We start from the raw sequence: 21493 nt of genomic DNA, 5'->3' as shown, positions 1-21493 counted from the left end.
ACGCAGCACTTTTGTCATTTTGCAGGTGGAAATCCATCAGAACATTCATTTTCAGCCTCATTTTCAGCACCTCGTTACTCTGCAAAATAATATTTTGAAGCTATGAATAGGATCTAAATTATTCAGGGATGGGAAAAAACAAATCCATCTCCTCTGGAAAGGAAAGCAGCAGCTGCTGAGAGCAGAGCAACTTCTCCCAAGGCCAAATCATCAGCAATGCAAATACCAGTGGGGAAATGCAGCAAAGAAAAGGTTTTCTAGGAATATTCTTGCATGGAAAAAGGATTTTGGAACATTTAGGGTAGAAGAGACCTCCCAGAGCATTGAGTCCAAGCTGGGACTGATCCCCAGAGTGATTAACTTAAATTAATTTTATAATAAAATTGTAAAGTTCAAATTAATTTTTATGATTTAAAATTTTAAAATTAGTTAAAATTCAATGAATACATTTAAAATGAAATTATTCAACATTCAAAATGAATTTTAAAATAATTAATTAATTAAATTTCATAAAAATAATTAAAATTATTGCCTTAAATAATTAAAATAATATAAACTTAATTTAATTAATTTAAAATCTGAAGTGTTTACATATCAATATACAAGACCACATATCAGGTTTTAAGAATTTTTTACAAATCCACTTCTGCCATCAAATGAGCAGAAAAGGCAGAGGGAGAAGGAATTTCCTCAGCATCACCTGAGGTTCTGACCCAGTCACTCCTGGAACTGCTTTTCCATGGATATTTCAAATACCAAGCTCAGGAGAGTTTAAATAGGGACAGGGAAAGAAGGAAATTTGCACAGATTTAATTCTCTGTGTATACAAGGGGAAGAAATTTGTAGCATTCTTCCCAAAAAGAAAAAGGAAAAAATTCTGTAGGAAGGGCAGAAAGGACAGAGCATGAAACTCCACTTTATTCTGTTTTTGAGGTGTTGGGGTTTCTACACCATCCACTCTCCTGCCTGAGTTGCAGAACTTCAGAAGGATCAGAGGAATCAGCATTCAGGTTTTTCACTGCACTAAGGATTTACTCTATTTTCCTTTTGAAATTAGGAATTGTTTATCAGCCCATTATTGCTCTCTTAACTTTGCCTTGTGACTGAATTGCATAAAGTTGTATTTTAAAAGGTACAACCTAACTAAGCTGACATTATTATTAATTAATTATCACCCTATGCCATTCCATAGGGTAAATCCCTTCTTTGCAGCATTCCTCCCAAAAAGAAAAAGGAAAAAAATTCTGTAAGAAGGGCAGAAAGGACAGAGCATGAAACTCCACTTTATTCTGTTTTTGAGGTGTTGGGATTGGGGTTTCTCTACCAACTCTCATCCCTGAATTGCAGAACTTCAAAAGGAGCAGAAGAATCAGCATTCAGGTTCTTCACTGCACTAAGGATTTACTCTATTTTCCTTTTGAAATTATGAATTGTTTATCAGCCCATTATTTCTCTCTTAACTTTGCCTTATGACTGAATTGCATAAAGTTGTATTTTAAAAGGTACAACCTAACATTAATCTGACATTATTATTAATCTTACCCTATGCCATTCCATAGGGTAAATCCCTTCTTTGCAGCATTCCTCCCAAAAAGAAAAAGGAAAAAAATCCTGTAAGAAGGGCAGAGAGGACAGAGCATGAAACTCCACTTTATTCTGTTATTGAGGTGTTGGAATTGGGGTTTCTGTATCAACTCTCCTGCCTGAATTGCAGAACTTCAATAGGATCAGAGGAATCAGCACTCAGGTTTTTCACTGCACTAAGGATTTACTCTATTTTCCTTTTGAAATTAGGAATTGTTTATCACCCCATTATGCTCTTATTGCTCTCTTAACTTTGCTTTCAGTAAATTGCATAAAGCTGTATTTTAAAAGGTACAACCTAACATTAATCTGACATTATTATTAATCTTACCCTATGACATTCCATAGGGTAAATCCCCTCTTTGCAGCATTCCTCCCAAAAAGAAAAAGGAAAAAAATCCTGTAAGAAGGGCAGAGAGGACAGAGCATGAAACTCCACTTTATTTTGTTTTTGAGGTGTTGGGATTGGAGTTTCTGCATCAACTCTCCTCCCTGAGTTGCAGAACTTCAGAAGGATCAGAGGAATCAGCATTCAGGTTTTTCACTGCACTAAGGATTTACTCTATTTTCCTTTTAAATTATGAATGTTTCTTTATTTCTTTTTGAAATTATGAATTGTTTGTTTATCAGCCCATTATTTCTCTCTTAACTTTGCCTTGTGACTGAATTGCATAAAGCTGTATTTTAAAACCTAACACTAATGGGATATTATTATTAATTAATTATTACCCTATGATATTCCATAGGATAAATCCCTTCTTTGCAGCATTCCTCCCAAAAAGAAAAAGGAAAAAAATTCTGTAAGAAGGGCAGAGAGGACAGAGCATGAAACTCCACTTTATTTTGTTTTTGAGGTGTTGGGGTTTCTACACCATCCACTCTCCTGCCTGAGTTGCAGAGTTCAATAGGATCAGAGGAATCAGCATTCATATTTTCCACTGCTCTAAAGGTTTTAATCTATTTTCCTTTTGAAATTATAAATTGTTTATCAGCCCATTATTGCTCTCTTAACTTTGCCTTGTGACTGAATTGCATAAAGTTGTATTTTAAAAGGTACAACCTAACTAAGCTGACATTATTATTAATTAATTATCACCCTATGCCATTCCATAGGGTAAATCCCTTCTTTGCAGCATTGTTCCCTAAAAATGTTCATGAGCTACACTTCTAAAGAAGGAAAAGGAAAAAGAAGGAAGGGCAGAGAGGACAGAGCATGAAACTCCACTTTATTTTGTTTTTGAGATGTTGGGATTGGGGTTTCTCTATCAACTCTCATCTCTGAGTTGTAGAACTTCAATAGGATCAGAGGAATCAGCACTCAGGTTCTGCAATGAACTAAGGATTTACTCTATTTTCCTTTTAAATGATGAATTGTTTATCAGCCCATTATTGCTCTCTTAACTTTGCCTTATGACTAAATTGCATAAAGCTGTATTTTAAAAGGTACAACCTAACATTAATCTGACATTATTATTAATCTGACATTATTATTAATCTATGACATTCCATAGGGTAAATCCCCTCTTTGCAGCATTCCTCCCAAAAAGAAAAAGGAAAAAAATCCTGTAAGAAGGGCAGAGAGGACAGAGCATGAAACTCCACTTTATTCTGTTTTTGAGGTGTTGGGATTGGTTTTTTTTCACCATCCCCACTCACCCTTCCCTGCTCTGTGACTCACAGCTCTCTATGGGCCAGGAGCTGTGGGTATTTATGAGCCAAACGTGTTCCAACAGCTCAGAGAATTTTAGAAACAGCTTCCAGCAGCTCTGGGGAGCCTCAGAGCAGCAGTAGCCAGGAAAGACCACGGGGCTGCCAATTTTAACAGCAGAATGATTTGTTCTCTTAAAAAAAAACCAAAAAACCTTCACCTTTCATTGGCTCCTTTATTTACCACGGAGAGATTTGGGTGGGGAACAGAGCGAAGAGTTTCTTCTGTGCAGCCAGATGGAATTCCAAACCCAGTTATTTAGGCAGGGAGTTAAGGGGAAGATGTCAAAATATGTTTTCCATTAAGGTAAGAGCGGAAAACACGAGGTTTAAAATGCAGTATACAAACAATTCCTGCTCTGCTACCAGAGCCTGAGCCAACAGGAGGGATCTGATCACCAGAGTTAGCTTAAACCAACAGCAACAGAGTTGTAAGGCAGAAATTTGGTATTTTATTCTGAAATATTTGCTTGGGGTGCTGCTTGCCATCAGACTTCAGTCAAAATAAGCCTTAGCAAATGAGATGTTAAACAATCCCATCTGCCTGTTTCAAAGGCAAAAAAGCCAAGTAGATTTTGTTAATCCTGAATTTCCAGTTCAGCCTTCCAACTGAGAAGGGACATTTTTTGCTCTTATTCACCACGTGGTGCTAAAGTGAATGGGGTTAGTGGTATAGGGCAGCAATCAAGACATTGACAGCAAATTTTAACAATCAATAGAACATTGAATTTATTATTTTTTGTTTTACTGGAGAAGTTTTACTTTCTGCAGATGGAAGGGAGAAAAAAAAAAAAAAAGAGCACCATCAGCTTCCCTGCTTCTGCACTTAGGTGCTGTGGCAGAAAGAACTCCAGAAGGAATAATTCTCATTTTTCTGCACTCCAAAGCTCCAGAGGGGGGGGAGGAGGATCAGCGAGGGAAGGAAAGGAAAGGAAAGAGGGGAACAAGAGAGGGGAAAGGACAGGGGACAGGGAAAAAGGAAAAGGAAGAAAGAGGAGAGGGGGAAAGGGAAAAAGGGGAAGGGAAGGGAAGGGAAGGGAAGGGAAGGGAAGGGAAGGGAAGGGAAGGGAAGGGAAGGGAAGGGAAGGGAAGGGAAGGGAAGGGAAGGGAAGGGAAGGGAAGGGAAGGAAGGGAAGGGAAGGGAAGGGAAGGGAAGGAAGGAAGGGAAGGGAAGGGAAGGAGGGAAGGAAGGAAGGGAAGGGAAGGGAAGGGAAGGGAAGGGAGGGAAGGAGGGAAGAAGGAAGGGAAGGAAGGAAGGAAGGAAGGAAGGAAGAGAAGAGAAGAGAAGAGAAGAGAAGAGAAGAGAAGAGAAGAGAAGAGAAGAGAAGAGAAGAGAAGAGAAGAGAAGAGAAGGAAAGGAGACATTTAATGAAATGGTGTTTGCAGCCTGGCTCTCCAGTCTCAAAGGGCCAAAGCTGAGGCTGGACAAGGGAACAGATTTTTAAAATTAAAATCCTGTGTTTTTACATTATTGGACCTTATTACTGCCTATATCCTCTAACCAACCTGCTCCTGTTTTGGGGGGAAATCATTCTTCCAGGGAACAGCCAGTAGCCCAACTCTTATATTAACTTTCTGATACAGGGAAAAAATTAGTAAAATTTTTATAAACCTGAGCAAGAACAAGGTATAAATATCACTGCAGAGTGGCCACAGGCTGTCAGTTGTCACCAACTTCCATTCACTGCTGTGCTATGATGGTTATAAACCTGAAGTGTAAAGTGGAAATCCATCCACAGACAATTTACTTTTCCCCAGCAGAATATTGCATGATGTTGTGGCTAATCACATAATTCAATCCTCATGTATTCAGAGATCACTCAGAAATCAGGAGAATGCATTCAAAACCTTCACTGTGTGGAACATTTCATTGCCCAAACATCACAATATAAATTCAAGCAAGTAGCTGCCAAAAGAAAAAGTCAGAACAGAAATTCCTTAATGATTGACTAAGGAGAGACTCATCACCAAGGAATTAAGTAATTCTTAGGGGAAAGTGAATTAGAATTGCAGTGTATGATGTATTAATTATTTGGTGGCAGTTGAAGAAAAAAGCTTGGGTTTTAAGGACACAGCTGGAGGAATTTAACCCATGATATAAATTGCCTTTTTAAATGTGCAAAAAGAGAAATCTGAGTTTCACTGGGTCCTGCAGGCAGAGCAGTGTGGAACAGAAAGTTTTACTCATCTGCAGTTCATTTTTATTCCAAAATTCCCTTTTTAGAGCATTCTGGCTGTGTGTTGATCTGGATTGTAAAACAACTTGAAGAGTGATTCTGGAATCACTTCAGCAAGAAATGCCCCAACCACTATTTCCTCCAAATTTCTGTAACTAAACCATTTCTCCAGGGGTTTGTTGGCTGTTTTGTGAATTTTTTCTGCAGGATCCCTGTCCCCAGCAGGAAATTTTTAAATAGGAAAATCCTCTGGAGAGAGGTTTTTCCTGGGGGATCATTTTCAGAGCCAGAAGGTCCCTTCCAACCAAACCATTCTGGGATTGTCTAAGTGCCTCTGCATGAAATGTTCCAGGAGGGCACAAAACAGAAAAATAGTGGCACCATCCCAAAAGAAAAAAAAAAAAAAAAAAAAAAGGAAGCAGAGCAATAATGACACCATCCCCAAAAAATGTGTGTCTTGTTTTGATCAGTGAGTAAAGCTACAAGCACCTGAGGCTTTCAAAGCACTTTAGAAATATTAATCCTTTAAGAGTTTGCCCATCTTAACTTTCTGGGTTCTAGGAGAAAACAACAACAACAGCACAAAAAAAATCTACAAAAAACCAAACAAACAAAAAAATACCCAAACAAACAAAAAGAAGGAAAAAAAAAAAGAAAAAAAAAAGAAAAAATCAAAACAACAGGGATTGAATTATTCCCTACTGGAAAATGGAAATGAAAGCACACAGCAAATAAAGCAGAATTTCCCAAACACACTCTGAAGTGCCAAAGGATGTGGATTGTGGAGCAGAAGGAAATGGGAATGGATAGATCAGAGATTAATTTGTGCCTCAGGGGACTCCTGACACAGGGAAGTCTAAGGTGGCACAAAAACCCCAGTGAGGATGGAGTCCAAAGGCCAAGAGATGAATCAGAAATGTGGAATAAACACCCTTGGAACTGCACTTGATCATAATTTCCTCTTGGATATACACAATGTGTCTGTACATGTATGTATACAGGTATATTTAATATATCATTGAGCATAAATATGTAGGAAATAACCCAAATCCCACAGACACTGACACAGCTGCAGCCCCAGGGCCTGAAAACCCAGAGATTTTCTTGTGACAGTCACACCCTCAGATGTTTTGATATGAAAATGTCTCCTTTCAGTCCCCAGCAAGGAAGTGGTGATTTTGATTTTCACAACCACAGAGTCTGCAAGGAACCTGTGGGGCTGAAGCCAAAGCACATTTCCCCACAGGGCAGCAGTCAGGGATTGCAAAATCCTGAGCATGATGAGGGGGATCAGGTTTGTATGGCATGAAAAGGGGCAGAAAAGGACAAAATGGTGCACAGAGAGACTCTGCAATCCATTCTCTGTTGCGATCACAGAATCGTGGTGATGCCTCAGGTCTGAGCTTTTCTATTTTTCAGGTTCTGTGCTGCTTTTGTGGGTGAGTCTGGGCTTCACCTGAGGGGATGGTGAGCTCTGTGCACAGAGATAAAACAATTCCTGCTCCAGCTGGGGACCAAGGACAAATGATCCAAATCTCAGGCCAAGAGCACAAACAATGTGGGCTGGACACAAGCAAGATGGGACTGCATGGATTAATTGGATAATTAACTCCAATATGCAAATGGAGCAGAACTTACAAAAGTGAGAGACCCTGTGATCAGTTGTGTATTTTGTGACCATTTTGGTTCACCTTGGGTGCAGCCCTGGCTGAGCTCTTGTGCTGCCCAAGACGGATCCATTGAGGCCTTTTAACAAATCCCTGCTTTGTTCTTTAGCTCTGCCCAGTCTCTGTTATAGCTCAGCTTTCACAAGGCATCATTGGAATGGTTTGGGTGGGAAGGAACCTTGGAGAACATCTGGCCATGGCAGGGACACCGCCCACCATCCCAGGCTGCTCCCAGCCCTGCCCAGCCTGGCCTTGGGCACTGCCAGGGATCCAGGGGCAGCCCCAGCTGCTCTGGGAAATCCATCCCAGCTCCTCCCCACCCTGCCAGGGAACAATCCCTTCCAAATACCCCACAAAAATCTCCCCTTTTCCAGTGGGAGCCATTCCCTGTGTCCTGTCCCTGCAGGCCTTGTCCCCAGTCCCTCTCCTGGAGCCCCTTCAGGCCCCACAAGGGGCTCTGAGCTCTCCCTGGAGCCTGCTCTTGTCCAGGTGAGCACCCCCAGCTGTGCCAGGGAACAATTCCTTCCCAATATTCCATCTAAATGGGATTTTTTGCCATCTAAATCTCACTTTTTCAGTGGGAGCCATTCCCTGTGTCCTGTCCCTGCAGGCCTTGTCCCCAGTCCCTCTCCTGGAGCCCCTTCAGGCCCTGCCAGGGGCTCTGAGCTCTCCCTGGAACCTTCTCCTCTCCTGCCAGGGAACATTTCCTGCCCAATATTCCATCTAAATGGCATTTTTTTCCCATCTAAATGTCACTTTTTCAGTGGGAAGTTGTTCCCTGTTCTGTCCCTCCATCCATTGTCCCCAGTCCCTTTCCTGGAGCCCCTTTAAGGCCCTCAAGGGGATCTGAGCTCTCCTTGGAGCCTTCTCCTCTCCTGCCAGGGAACATTTCCTGCCCAATATTCCATCCAAATGTGGTTTTTTTCCCATCTAAATGAATTTTTTTCCATCTAAATGGGATTTTTCCCATCTAAATTTCCCCTTTTCCAGTGGGAGCCATTCGCTGTGTCCTGTCCCTGCAGGCCTTGTCCCCAGTTCCTCTCCTGGAGCCCCTTCAGGCCCTGCAAGAGGCTCTGAGCTCTCCCTGGCTCCATGGGCTTTATCCCTAATTAACAGGGTAATTAACAGCGTTATTAACTCAAACAGCCTCGAGGTTCCTCACTCAAGAGGAGCAGAGCCCATCCCAGCAGCCCGGGTGACGCAGCTGTGCTGGAATGTCCTGGCACAGAATAATTAAATAATTAACCCTCCTTCCTCGGTGTGAGAAGATCTCTACTAATTGAAATTAAATTCTCTATTCATTTACTCCATTTATTTTAATTACTAAATTTCAATTAAATTGCTACATTTAAATTAAATTACTAAATTTACTAAAATGACTAAATTTAAATTAAAACTCTCTACTAATTTAAAATTTATCAACTATACAAACTCTAAAATAAGAATTCAATGCTATAATACTTAATAATTTATAAGTACTTAATAATTAATAAATATATTAATAATATTTAATAGTATTTAATTAATAATGAATAAAATTTATCAACTATTACAAACTCTAAAATGACAGTTCAATGTTATAATACTTAATAACTATATAATTTAATATATATTAATTATTTATGTAATCTAATTAATTTCTAAGTATTATCAATTTCTTTAATAATTGATTATCAATAAATTGATAATAATAATAATTATCAAAGTATTATCAATTTCTTTGATAAGTATTATTATTATCAATTTCTTTGACAATCAATTTTTTCTTGTCACTACATACATTATTTTTACTCTAATGTTTCCTCATAACAAAAAATATTAATAGTAACGACTCATGTCATAAACACAGACCCCAACATATCTCTGAGTTACACCAGGAGTAGCAACAACTTTGCTTCTGCAAGCCCAGCTCAGCTCAGAGGGGTGCAGGACAATGTGACAGAGGATGTGCCTAAAATATGAGGGTGAACTTTGCATTTCTGGTTTGAGGGGAGCTGTTTCTTCTATATTTTTCATCTAGAAAAATCTACATTCTGCATGCAAGCCCCAGGTTCTTTAAGGGGTTTAAAGAAATATTTTGTGGAGGATATTTCACCTTCCTGGCAGGTGGAAGTCTTCTAAGAGTGGTTCACATCTGTCACATTAAGGAGAATAAATATTTGCTAGGAAGAAGGAAGCTCTGAAGACCAGCCTGGTGACCAGAAGCCATTATTTCTCTTCTTATTTGTACCTATTAAAGAAAAATTTCCTCCCATGATTGGTCATTTAAGGTCATGAATATTTGAAGAGATCTGTGTTTCATCTCCTTTGGGGGGAAGGGTGGGGGTTTGAACAGCACAAGAAATTGTTTAAATGCAGGACAAATTAAGCAGAACTAGTCCATGTGCACTTATTCCACATTTCACAGCCCAGAGGTGAATTTTGAGTTGTTTTTTAGACTGGACCATCCCAGACAGCTCAGGGAAGGAGGAGAAAAATATCCTTGCACAGAGCAGCGAGGTGACAGCGCTGACAACAGCAGCTCCAGCACCCCCAGAGCCCGGGCTTATCTCCCAACTGCTTCCTCCCGGCTTATCAGAGGCTGCACAACCTCCCTGCTCTGAGGGCCTGGCTAACAGAAACATCAAACAAGAGCCTGGCTAACAGAAAATATCAGACTGTTGGTGAGAAAGGCCCCAGAGCTGCTGGAATATCCAGCTCTGTGCACAACCCATCCCTGTTTCCCATGAGCTGCACAGAGAAGGGTGTGCACACTTCATTGTCCACCTCGCCACACATCTGCAGGAGCCTCCTGCTCCAGCCTTCTCACAGAATTCCAGAAAATCCTGAGCTGGATCCCACAGGGATCATCAGTGCAGCTCCTGGACCTGCACAGGATTCATCACTTCATCCTCATGCTTCCAAATGAGTGGGGCACTTCCAAAAGAAAGAGCCCAAACCCCACCCTGAGCAGCCCTGAGGGCTCTGTCAGTGAGGGGCTGGGAACACAAACCCTGTGAGGAGCAGCTGAGGGAGCTGGGGGTGCTCAGCCTGGAGAAAAGGAGACTCAGGGGTGCCCCCATCGCTCTCTGCAGCTCCTGAAAGGGGCCTGTGCTCAGCTGGGCTGGGCTCTTTCTGCAGCAGCACTGACACAACCAGAGCACACAGCCTCAAGCTGCACCAATTTCGGTTGGATATCAGGAAAAAAAATAGGTTGGGTATTAGGAAGTTGGTAAGATTCTATCCTATAGGTAGGACATTAGGAAAAACCTAATTAGGATATTAGGAAAAAATCAGCTCAGCTCAGGATCAGATCTTGGAGAAAGCCAAGAAGGGAACAGAAAAAGAATCCCAGAATGGTTTGAGTTGGAAAGGACCTTAAAGCTCCTCCTGTTCTGCCTCCTGCCACCTTCTCACACCCATCCAGGAACACTCCCAGGAAGCCTCAGCTTCTCTGGGCAACCTGTGCCACAACCTCTTCACTCACAAAGGGAAAATTCCTTCCTGATATTTCATCTAAACCTGCCCTCCTTCAGTTTAAGCCATGGCCTTTCACATGAGTTGATGCTGTAATCCAACAGCACCTAAAACATGAGAAATCCTGTGTGCAAAAGCATCATCAGATGCTCAGGTGCTCCAGAAGACACTCATCCATCCTAAATAACCCTCACAAATCAGGGGAACACAATAACTTCCACCAGCACTGCACTGAGGCCATCACTATTGCTGTGTAGCACTGCTGGATGTCTAAGATATAAATAAAATAAATAAGAATAAAATAAAAAAAAAATAAAAAAAAATAAAAAAAAATAAAAAAAAATAAATCGTGCAAAAGGGCAGGGGCAGTGCAGGGTTTTACCTGCCAGTGTGAGGCTGCTATATAATATGATATGATATGATATGATATGATATGATATGATATGATATGATATGATATGAATAATAATATTTCAGTGCACAAGGGCAGGGGCAGTGCAAAGTTTCACCTGTCAGTGTGAGGCTGCTTTATCTAAAACCTCCAGGACTCTCAGACACCAGAGGTCAGGAGAACAAGAATAACTGATATCATTCCCTGGGCAGGGTGAATGTTTAATCAGCTGTGTGTTAAGCCAGAAATTCTCCAGAACAGTTCCAGGGTTGTCATGGTGGCAATGGGATCTTAAGCTGATACAAGGAACAGTCTGACAATGACTAACCAGGTGGTTGTTAAGGAAATTGCTAATTCTGCTGAGGTTGTTTGCCTATAATCATTCCACCCCCACTTTTCCCCCTTCTCTCCTCTTCCCCTGATGTTTCTTGTCATTCTTAACTAGTGACACCTCCAGAAGAGTCACCCTTAATTCCAGGCTCCATTCAGCAGGACCCTTTACCTTGTGTTAACCTCAAAGAACCACCAGCCACGTAATCCCAGACAAATTCCTGAATTCCTGGTGTTTCACCCCAAACATCACCCTCATGCTTCCAAATGAGTGGGGCACTTCCAAAACTCAGCCATGGAGGCAGAACCTGGATTTGCTCCTGATGTGTGGAGCCCACAGGGATTCCCCCAAGCATGGCTGCAAAAGGGATGTTTGTGGGTTTGGTTCCTGATGGAACAGGGAAAATGTGCACTCCAAAGATCATTGGGAGAGAAGTGAATCCAGCCAGAATACTTTTCTCTAGAAGAGATGGAGGAAATTTAGTTTTATGTGCCAAAGTGCAATATCAACCCTAAATTTCCTCTTTTTCAGTTTCAACCCATTCGCCCTTGTCCTGCCACTCCTGATTCAGACATGCTGAACACAAACATCAATTGCTGGGATTTGAACTGCTCTGAAAGGCCTGGAAGGTGAGCCCTGGATTTGAGAGAGAGCCAGGAAATCTCACAGAATCATGGAATTATTTGGGTTGGAAGGGACCTTAAAGCTCATCCCATCCCACCCCTGCCATGGCAGGGACACCTTCCACCATCCCAGGTGCTCCAAGCCCTGCCCAGCCTGGCCTTGGGCACTGCCAGGGATGAGGCAGACACATCTCTGGAAAACCTTTGGCTCACCCTCCTGACAGCAAAGAATTTCTTTGGTTATGAACCCTAAATTTCCTCTCTTTCAGTTTCAACCCATCCCCCTTGTCCTGCCAGTGCTGATTCAGAGATGCTGAACACGGAGCCATCCCCTGAAGCTCTGCTTTGTTCCTGCTCATGTTCCACCTTTTCTTTGCCAGGATGAGACTTTGTAAGGATCAGAGATGCCCTGAAGAAGTCAGAGCATGGAGTGTCATCCTGATGCCTCAGGTTTGAGCTTTTCTAATTTTTACATTCTGTGCTGCTTTAGTGGGTGGGTCTGGGTTCACATGAGGGGATGGTGAGCTCTGTGCACAGAGCAGGGAGACAAAACAATTCCTGCTCCAGCTGGGCACCAAGGACAAATGATCCAAATCTCAGCCCCAAGAGCACAAACACCGTGGGCTGGAGAGAGAAAAACAAGAAGGATGGGACTGCATGGGCTGGGGCTGGAATTGGACAATGAACTCCAAGATGCAAATGGAGCAGAACTGATCAAAGTGAGAGACCCTGTGATCAGTTGTGTATTTTGTGACCATTTTGGTTCATCTTGGGCGCAGCCCTGGCTGAGCTCTTGTGCTGCCCAAGGTGCATCCATTGAGGCCTCCTAATAAATCCCTGCTTTTTTAATTAACTCTGTCGAGTCTGTATTCCAGCTCAGCCTTCACAAGGCATCAATGGAATGGTTTGGGTGGGAAGGAACCTTGGAGAACATCTGGCCATGGCAAGGACACCTCCCACTGTGCCAGGCTGCTCCCAGCCCTGCCCAGCCTGGCCTTGGGCACTGCCAGGGATCCAGGGGCAGCCCCAGCTGCTCTGCAAATTCCATCCCAACTCCTCCCCACCCTGCCAGGGAACAATTCCTTCCAAACATACTACAAAAATCTCCCCTTTTCCAGTGGGAGCCATTCCCTGTGTCCTGTCCCTGCAGGCCTTGTCCCCAGTCCCTCTCCTGGAGCCCCTTCAGGCCTTGCCAGGGGCTCTGAGCTCTCTCTGGAACCTTCTCTTGTCCAAGTGAGCACCCCCAGCTGTGCCAGGGAACAATTCCTTCCCAATATTCCATCTAAAGGGGATTTTTTTCCATTTAAATCTCAGTGGGAAGCCATTCCCCGTTCTAGGTCAGCCTTCACAAGGCACCAGCCCTGCCAGGGGATTCAGGGATGTGTCTCAAGCTGCTCAGAGCCTGCACAAGGTACCTGCTGCTGTTTGTCCTCACACACATCCACACATCCTGCACATGAAGCCAAAGAAAAACTCCCTCACACAGGAAAAAAATAAAAAACTGTGGAACCTGGATGGTGGCAATATGCACCAGTGAGCTCATCAGGGAGGAATAGCTCTACAGTCAATGTAATTATTATTTCTGTCAGCTTCTTGCTGAGGATTTCTTTCAGATTTGGGACAAGAAAACAAAGCATTTGATTTTTGTTTGCATATTCTTTATAAGAAAGTCATTATTGGTGCAGCATTGTGTGACCTGTTCCTTTGACTGCAATGTTCTGTCATTAACCTCTTGCAAAGTTTCCTCCCACGACACATTTGTACAACTCTGAGACTTCTCTGACATTTATTAAGCTCAGAAAAACAAATTTCTGATAGAAATTTAACTCAGGAAAAAAACCCCAAACTTATGAATTGCCTTTAAATGACTTTTTAAATGCCTTCATTTGGGATTTCTACAGCTCTTCACTCCTGAAGACATCAGGAAATACCCATGAAGTTGTGTCTGGGTGTTGGGATCTCAGTGAAAGGTTCTTCTGTGATTTTATCACCAGATCAAGGAACCAAAACAGTTTCTAAAGCTCTGTTTGGGAAACTTCTTGCTCCTGTTGCAATTTAAAATACACCTTTTAATTTTATTGCTGGGCAGACACTGCCTAACCCCTGCAGTGACATAAGTGAGCAGGAATACTGTGGGAAGAGGAAGAGTTTCTCATTCACTGACATGAAATCACATGTCTAGACATAACCACCTATTGTTTTAACAACTCAGCTGAATTAACAACATCTAAACTCCTCTAGAAATCACCATCTTTCATAAAACAAAGCTGAAAGTAAGTTTGTTTTTTTCTCCTTCTCCCCCTACAAATAATTTGTGTATTAACATGTCCTGAAATAATTTCTGAAATGCAAACATTGCCACTCCTCATAAAACATCACCAAAAGCTGAAAGTGGGGTTGTTTTTTCTGCTTTCCCCCCTGAATAAAAATAATTTGTGTATTAATATGACCATTAAATAATTTCCTCTCTGTGCTTTGTGTGCTAAGAAAAGGGACTCTAGAAGTGCCCTGTACAAATGGATTCCTCTTTGCTCAGGGAGTTAAGGCTTGTGAAGGAAGGTTTTGTTATCTATTTATGAATTTATGGATAATTATTCCATGAACTGCTTGGATTCCTCTGTTTAGAGGCTCACAGTTTGTGCTGAAGGAAGATTTTGTCATCTATTTATGAATTTATGGATAATTATTCCATAAACTGCTTGGATTCTTGTGTTAAGGGGCCCAGAGTTTGTGCTGAAGGAAGGTTTTATCATCTACTTATTAATTTATTGATAATTAGTCTATAAACTGCTGGGATTCCTCTGTTAAGAGGTCCATAGCTTGTGCTGAAGGAAGGTTTTGTCATGTATTTATGAATTTATGGATAAATATTCCATAAACTGCTTGGATTTCTCTGTTTAGGGGCCCATAGTTTGCGCTGAAAGAAGGTTTTGTTATCTATTCATGAATTTATGGATAATTATTCCATGAGCTACTTGAATTATTGTGTTAAGGGGTCCATAGTTTGTGCTGAAGGAAGATTTTGTCATCTGTTTATGAATTTATTGATAATTATTCCATGAACTGCTTGAACTCCTCTGTTTAGGGGTCCATGGTTTGTGCTGAAGGAAGGTTTTATCATCTATTTATGAATTTATGGAGAATTATCCCGAAGCTGCTGGACAGACGTGGGAAGGCCGGCACGTTCCCAGACAATCAGCTGGATTTGTGTGTTTGAACAAAAGAATAAAGACTTGCCAGCCCAAATAAGACAAAACAACAGGACTGAAAGGGCAGATTGCAGACAGAAACCTCCCCTTGGTGCGTGTCCAATATCGGCACTGCAAACCTGGATCCCAATGGATCCCAACCCGGATCCCAATGGATCCCAATCCCAATGGATCCCAGTGCAGACCCTGGTTGATCCCAATGGATCCCAACCCAGGTCCCAATGGATCCTGATGGATCCCAACAGATCCCAGCCTGGATCCTGATGGATCCCAGCTCAGATCCTGATGAATCCCAGCCCTGATGCCAATGGATCCCAACCCAGATCCTGATGAATCCCAACCCAGATCCCGATGGATCCCAACCTGGGCACCAAAGGATCCCAGCTCAGATCCCGATGGATCCCAGACTGGATCCTGACGGATCCCAACCCCTGATCTCGATGGATCCCACCCTGGATCCCAATGGATTGCCAACCTTGATCCCGATGGAGACCAGCCCTAATCCTGATGGATCCTAACCCAGCTCCCACTGGATCCCAAGCCAGATCCCAATGGATCCCAGCTGTGATCCTAATGAATCCCAGCCCTGATACCAATGAATCCCAGCCCAGGTCCCAATAGATCCTAGACCAGGTCCCAATGGATCCCAACCCCGATCCTGATGGATCCCAACCCAGCTCCCAATGGATCCCAGCCCTGATCCCAATGGATCCCAGCCCAGATCCCGATGGATCCCAGCCCTGATCCCGATGGATCCCAGCCCTGATCCCGATGGATCCCAGCCCTGATCCTGATGGAACCCAGCCCTGATCCCAATGGATCCTAACCCAGCTCCCAATGGATCCCAAGCCAGATCCCAATGGATCCCAGCCGTGATCCTAATGAATCCCAGCCCTGATCCCAATGAATCCCAGCCCAGATCCCAATAGATCCTAGACCAGGTCCCAATGGATCCCAGCCCAGATCCCAATAGATCCCAACCCCGATCCTGATGGATCCTAACCCAGCTCCCAATGGATCCCAGCCCTAATCCTGATGGATCCTGATGGAACCCAGCCCCATCCCAATGGATCCTAACCCAGCTCCCAATGAATCCCAGCCGTGATACCAATAGATCCTAGACCAGGTCCCAATGGATCCCAACCCAGATCCCAATGGATCCCAGCCCTGATCCCAGTCTGGATCCCAACCCCGATCCTGATGGATCCCAACCCAGCTCCCAATGGATCCCAGCTGTGATCCCAATGGATCCCAGCCCTGATCCCAATAGATCCCAACCCCGATCCCAATGGATCCCAGCCCAGATCCCGATGGATCCCAGCCCTGATCCTGATGGAACCCAGCCCCGATCCCAATGGATCCTAACCCAGCTCCCAATGGATCCCAGCCGTGATCCCAATGAATCCCAGCCCAGATCCCAATAGATCCTAGACCAGATCCCAATAGATCCCAACCCCAATCCCAATGGATCCCAACCCCGATCCCGATGGATCCCAGCCCTGATCCCGATGGATCCGAATCCCCGGGGCCGGGCGGGCACGCCGAGCTCCCGCTGGCCCGCACCCAGCCCTGCACCGCTCTGGCATTTGTTCCGAGGGAGGCAGCCAGGGAGGGAGATGCGGGGTTAAAAATAACTCGGCACTTCCAGCAGAGACCGCCGAGAGCGGGCGGGCCCCGCCTGTTGAATCAGCACCGAGCGCGGGCTCCGCTTTTAGCTCGGCTCGAGCGGGGGAAACGGGCTGGGATCCGCCAAAGCCGCTCTGTGTACGGCCCTCATGGGCAGGGAAAACACGCTGTGATGAAACGTGGCAGCTGTCGGTGCTCCGAGGTGTTACAAGCACGGGGTTATTTAAAGACAATGAGTGGCGCCGACTGTTCTGCAGTACCGAAGTTATTTTGGGGCAGAAAGTGGCTTTTAGTGGCAGGGAATACTCTCAGCTGGAGGATTTCCCCCAAAAGCCAGGAGAAATGATGTCATCTCGATAGTTACAGAATTCCAGAATCGTTTGGGATGGAAGGGAGCCTAAATCCCACCTTGTTCCACCCTGTCCCATGGGCAGGGACACCTTCTATTAGCCCAGGGTGCTCCAAACCCCATCCAGCCTGGCCCTGGGCACTGCCAGGGATGGGTCTGATGGTGTTTTCACACACAAAATGACACAGAAAGTGTATTTCTGATGTACCTTCCCATACCTGACACACAATTTAACACCAACTCTCTCTAGACCACACTCAGCCTTAAATCCTGGGATGGGTGACCCCATCCCTCCCTCCCAGCCCAGCTGCAGGGGCTCAGAGTGGAGCCAAGTCCCTTGATGAAGGAGATGCCTCCATTTATAGGCCAAATCTACAAATTTATATGGCAATCCTACAGATTTATATGGTAATCCTACAGATTTATAAATCGGTCCTACAAGTTTATATGGCAATCCTACAGATTTAAAGGGCGGTCCTACAAATTTATATGGCAATCCTACAAGTTTATATGGCAGTCCTACAAATTTATATGGCAATACTACAAATTTATAAGGTGGTCCTACAAGTTTATATGTTAATCCTACAAATTTATATAGCAATCCTACAAATTTATAGGGCGGTCCTACAAATTTATATGGCAATCCTACAAATTTATATAGCAATCCTACAAATTTATATGGTAATCCTACAAATTTATAAGGTGGTCCTACAAATGTATAAGGTGGTCCTACAAGTTTATATGTTAATCCTACAAATTTATAAGGTGGTCCTACAAATTTATATGGCAATCCTACAAATTTATAAGGCAGTCCTACAAGTTTATATGGCAATCCTACAGATTTAAAGGGCGGTCCTACAAATTTATATGGCAATCCTACAGATTTAAAGGGCGGTCCTACAAATTTATGTGGCAAGTCTACAAATTTATATGGCAATCCTACAAATGTATAAGGTGGTCCTACAAGTTTATATGTTAATCCTACAAATTTATAAGGTGGTCCTACAAATTTATAAGGTGGTCCTACAAGTTTATATGGCAGTCCTACAAATTTATATGGCAATCCTACAAATTTATAAGGTGGTCCTACAAGTTTATAAGGTGGTCCTACAAATTTATATGGCAATCCTACAAATTTATATGGCAATCCTACAAATTTATATGGTAATCCTACAAATTTATATGGTAATCCTACAAATTTATAAGGTGGTCCTACAAGTTTATATGGCAGTCCTACAAATTTATATGGCAATCCTACAAATTTATAAGGTGGTCCTACAAGTTTATATGGCAGTCCTACAAATTTATATGGTAATCCTACAGATTTATAAGGCAGTCCTACAAATTTATATGGTAATCCTACAAATTTGTAAGGTGGTCCTACAAATTTATAAGGTGGTCCTACAAGTTTATATGGTAATCCTACAAATTTATAAGGTGGTCCTACAAGTTTATATGGTAATCCTACAAAACACTCTTTGAGAGGGCTAAAGGAAAAGACCCCAGGGCGCTGCCTGCAGTGTCAGCCCCTCTCCAGGTGCTGCAGATTTCTCCCAGGAGCAGAGCTGGCTCTCGGGGGCTTTGCTCCTGAGAGAGGAATTAATGAGATGCAAATGGCTCAGCAGGGGGATGCAAAGCAGGGGTGGCTGTGAGGGACCCGATTCTGCCTTTCCTCGGTGGCACTGGATGCTCCCATCCCCATCCCCACCGGGATCATTCCTGTTCTGCAAGAAGCAAGCAGGGACAAAGAAATTCCAGCTGTCAACCCCTTCTGTCTGCACTTCCAGCCTTCAGGCCAAGATCCTGTTGTTACCTGAGAAGTCAGATTCTGATTAAAAAGATGAGCAGTTCCAAAGCTCGTGGTTATGGGAACAGCTCTGACAACACCAACTCCAAAACAACAAACCCCTGGAGCCTGCCCACAGCTGTGTAACCCCAAGGCAAATGAAATATATCTCACAGAATTCCAATCCATCTCCCCTCCTTTGGGACAGCAACACTGAGAGGTAAAGACACAGCTGGATGTGTTGGGTTTAAAAAAAAAAATTAAAAATGAGATTTTCATGTATCCAACACCTCTGTAGTCCTACAAGGTCCTGCTTTGGGGGTTTTGCCTCAGCAGCCACCCAGAAATCAAATTGTTCATCCCAAACCCTCTCAGCAGACGCAGTCAGAGGATGATTCAACCCATCCTGAACGAGGTAACCACGACAGAGCCTCCCAAAATGCCTCCCCTTCTACAAAATGTGCCACTTTAAAATAAAACCTGAGACTGAACTGATCCTGCACTGGCTGAGGCAAACTCAGACTGAAAAGTGAAACAGCAGAGGCAGGGAGGGAAGCCCAGGAGCTTAAGATTGGTATTTAGAGACTGATTTTTTTTTCTTTTCTCTAAGCCAGACGTTACTTTCTATTCTCAAATGATTTGTAAGCAAGATAAAGTTGAAAAGTTTGGGCAGAAGCAGATGAAAAAAGCCTCGAGTAAATGATTCCAAAGCTGAGCTCTCAGTTTAATCTACCAGTTAAAGCCTCAGTTTAAGTATATTCCAAATGCAAAAAGGTAAAGTAGATTTAACAATATTCAATAAAATTATTATTAATTCTGCTTTTTAATTAGCAAGTCTCGCCTCTTTCAACAGCAAAGCCAAAATAAAGGCTCGGAGTGCTATCTAAGCAAAAAGAATGGAAACATTTAATCAGACAGCGGGAACTCACGCTTGAAACAGGCACGTCCACAAAATCCCACTCTAACAGGAGATGAATCTTGTTTCACAACACACTTTATTCAAAACCAACAGCAGAAACCACATCAAGAACAGACGGCGGATGCTTGCAAACAGCTCTCGCTGCGATTTCCCCTCGTTTCTAAGCCCGGCTCGAGAAAAGAGAGCGCCGGGATCTCCCGGCTCTGGCAAACTCCAGGGACGAGCGGGAGTTGAAATCACCTCCCTCCACCCCCAAAGAGGAGGAGGAGGAGCGCAAGGGGGGGACGGGGACAGCATGGAGAGGGGGACGGGACAGAGGGACAGCACGGAGAGGAGGACAGCGGGAAAAAAAGGACAGGGACAGCATGGAGAGAGGGACGGGGACAACGTGGAGAGGGGGAGAGAAGGAAGAGAAGGACGGGGACAGCAGGAGAGGGACGGGGACAGCATGGAGAGGGGGAGAGAAGGAAGAGAGGCACGGGGACAGCGGGAAGAGAGAGATGGGGACAGCATGGAGGGATGGGGACAGAAAGAAGAGAAGGACGGGGAGAGCAGGAAGAGAGAGACGGGGACAGAGGGAAGAGAAGGACCGGAACAGCATGGAGAGAGGGACGGGGACAGCACGGGGAGAGGGACAGAAGGAAGAGAAGGACGGGGATAGCAGGAAGAGAGGAACTGGAACAGCGGGAAGAGAAGGACGGGGACAGCACGGAGAGGGGGACAGAAGGAAGAGAAGGACTTGGACAGAATGGAGAGAGGGAGAGCACGGGCACAGTGCTGAGCGGTACCGACTCCAACCCCATCGGGCCCCCTCCCGACCCTGAGCGGACACTTTGGGGCCCGCGGACCGGCTGGGACCCCCGGCAGCGCCGCGTCCCCGCCGGGGCCGGGAGCGCGGAGTTCGGGCAGCCCCGCGGAGCCGGGAGCGGCGGATCGCGGGCCCGCGGCCCCCCCGCCGGCCGGGCGGTGTCGGTTCCCGTGGCCGGGCGGGGCCGCGCTGCGGGCGGTGCCCCGGGGCAGCGGCCCCGGCCCGGGGAGGGGGAGCCCGGGGCGGTTCAGCGGCGCCGCCTCCGCCGCTCCCCCGCTCCCAACTTTCCGAGGGCGGCGCGACCGCCGCCCCCCGCCCCGGCGCGCAGCGGGACCGCGCATCCCGCGCCGGGACAAGCCGGCTCCGCGCCGCCGGCCCCGCGGAGGACGGGGAGACCGCGCACATCCCTGCACCCCCCCCCCCGGCCGCGGTCCCACTTCCAGCCCGTCACGGGGCGGCCCCGCTCACCTGCCGTCGCCGCCGGGTGCCGCGGGCTGCGCTGGGCTCCGGCCGCCGGGGCCGCGCGTTGCCGCCGTTGGCAAGTAACAGTCTCCAGGGCTACGGTCACTATGGCGCCGGGCGCCGGGTCTCGAGGCAACTGTTGCTACCCCGGCCCCGCGCGTCACCGCCCGACCCCGCCCTGAAGAGGCGTGCCTGGCGTTTCTCCGCTTTCTATTGGTGTAGCGCCTGCCCGTCACGCGAAGAGGCGGGACTCGTGGAGGGAAAACCAATGGCGTGGCGGAGGGGGCGTGGCTGGCGGTTGGCGCGCGGTTTGGCGCCTCGGCGCGGGGCGGGGCCGAGTGCGTGACGCGCGCGCGCGCGGGCGCGGGGAAGCTGTGAGGGGGGGAGAGGAGGCGGGG

At 45.2% G+C, this 21493-nt stretch overlaps 1 protein-coding gene across 4 annotated transcripts in view; it reads right to left on the bottom strand.

Annotated features, from left to right (window-relative positions):
- RFX2 (regulatory factor X2) overlaps positions 1–21231 on the bottom strand; it is an 89562-nt gene extending 68331 nt beyond the window's left edge. For all 4 annotated transcript variants that reach the window (XM_064734227.1, XM_064734228.1, XM_064734231.1 and 1 more), the window contains exon 1: positions 21102–21231. The gene's annotated coding sequence lies outside the window, so the exon portion shown is untranslated. The remainder of the gene's footprint in view (positions 1–21101) is intronic.
- Positions 21232–21493: the final 262 nt, after the last annotated feature.

This window comes from Zonotrichia leucophrys, chromosome 28 (assembly GCF_028769735.1).
Source record: "Zonotrichia leucophrys gambelii isolate GWCS_2022_RI chromosome 28, RI_Zleu_2.0, whole genome shotgun sequence".
NCBI lineage: Eukaryota > Metazoa > Chordata > Aves > Passeriformes > Passerellidae > Zonotrichia > Zonotrichia leucophrys.
This window is presented reverse-complemented; position numbering and strand designations above follow the sequence as displayed.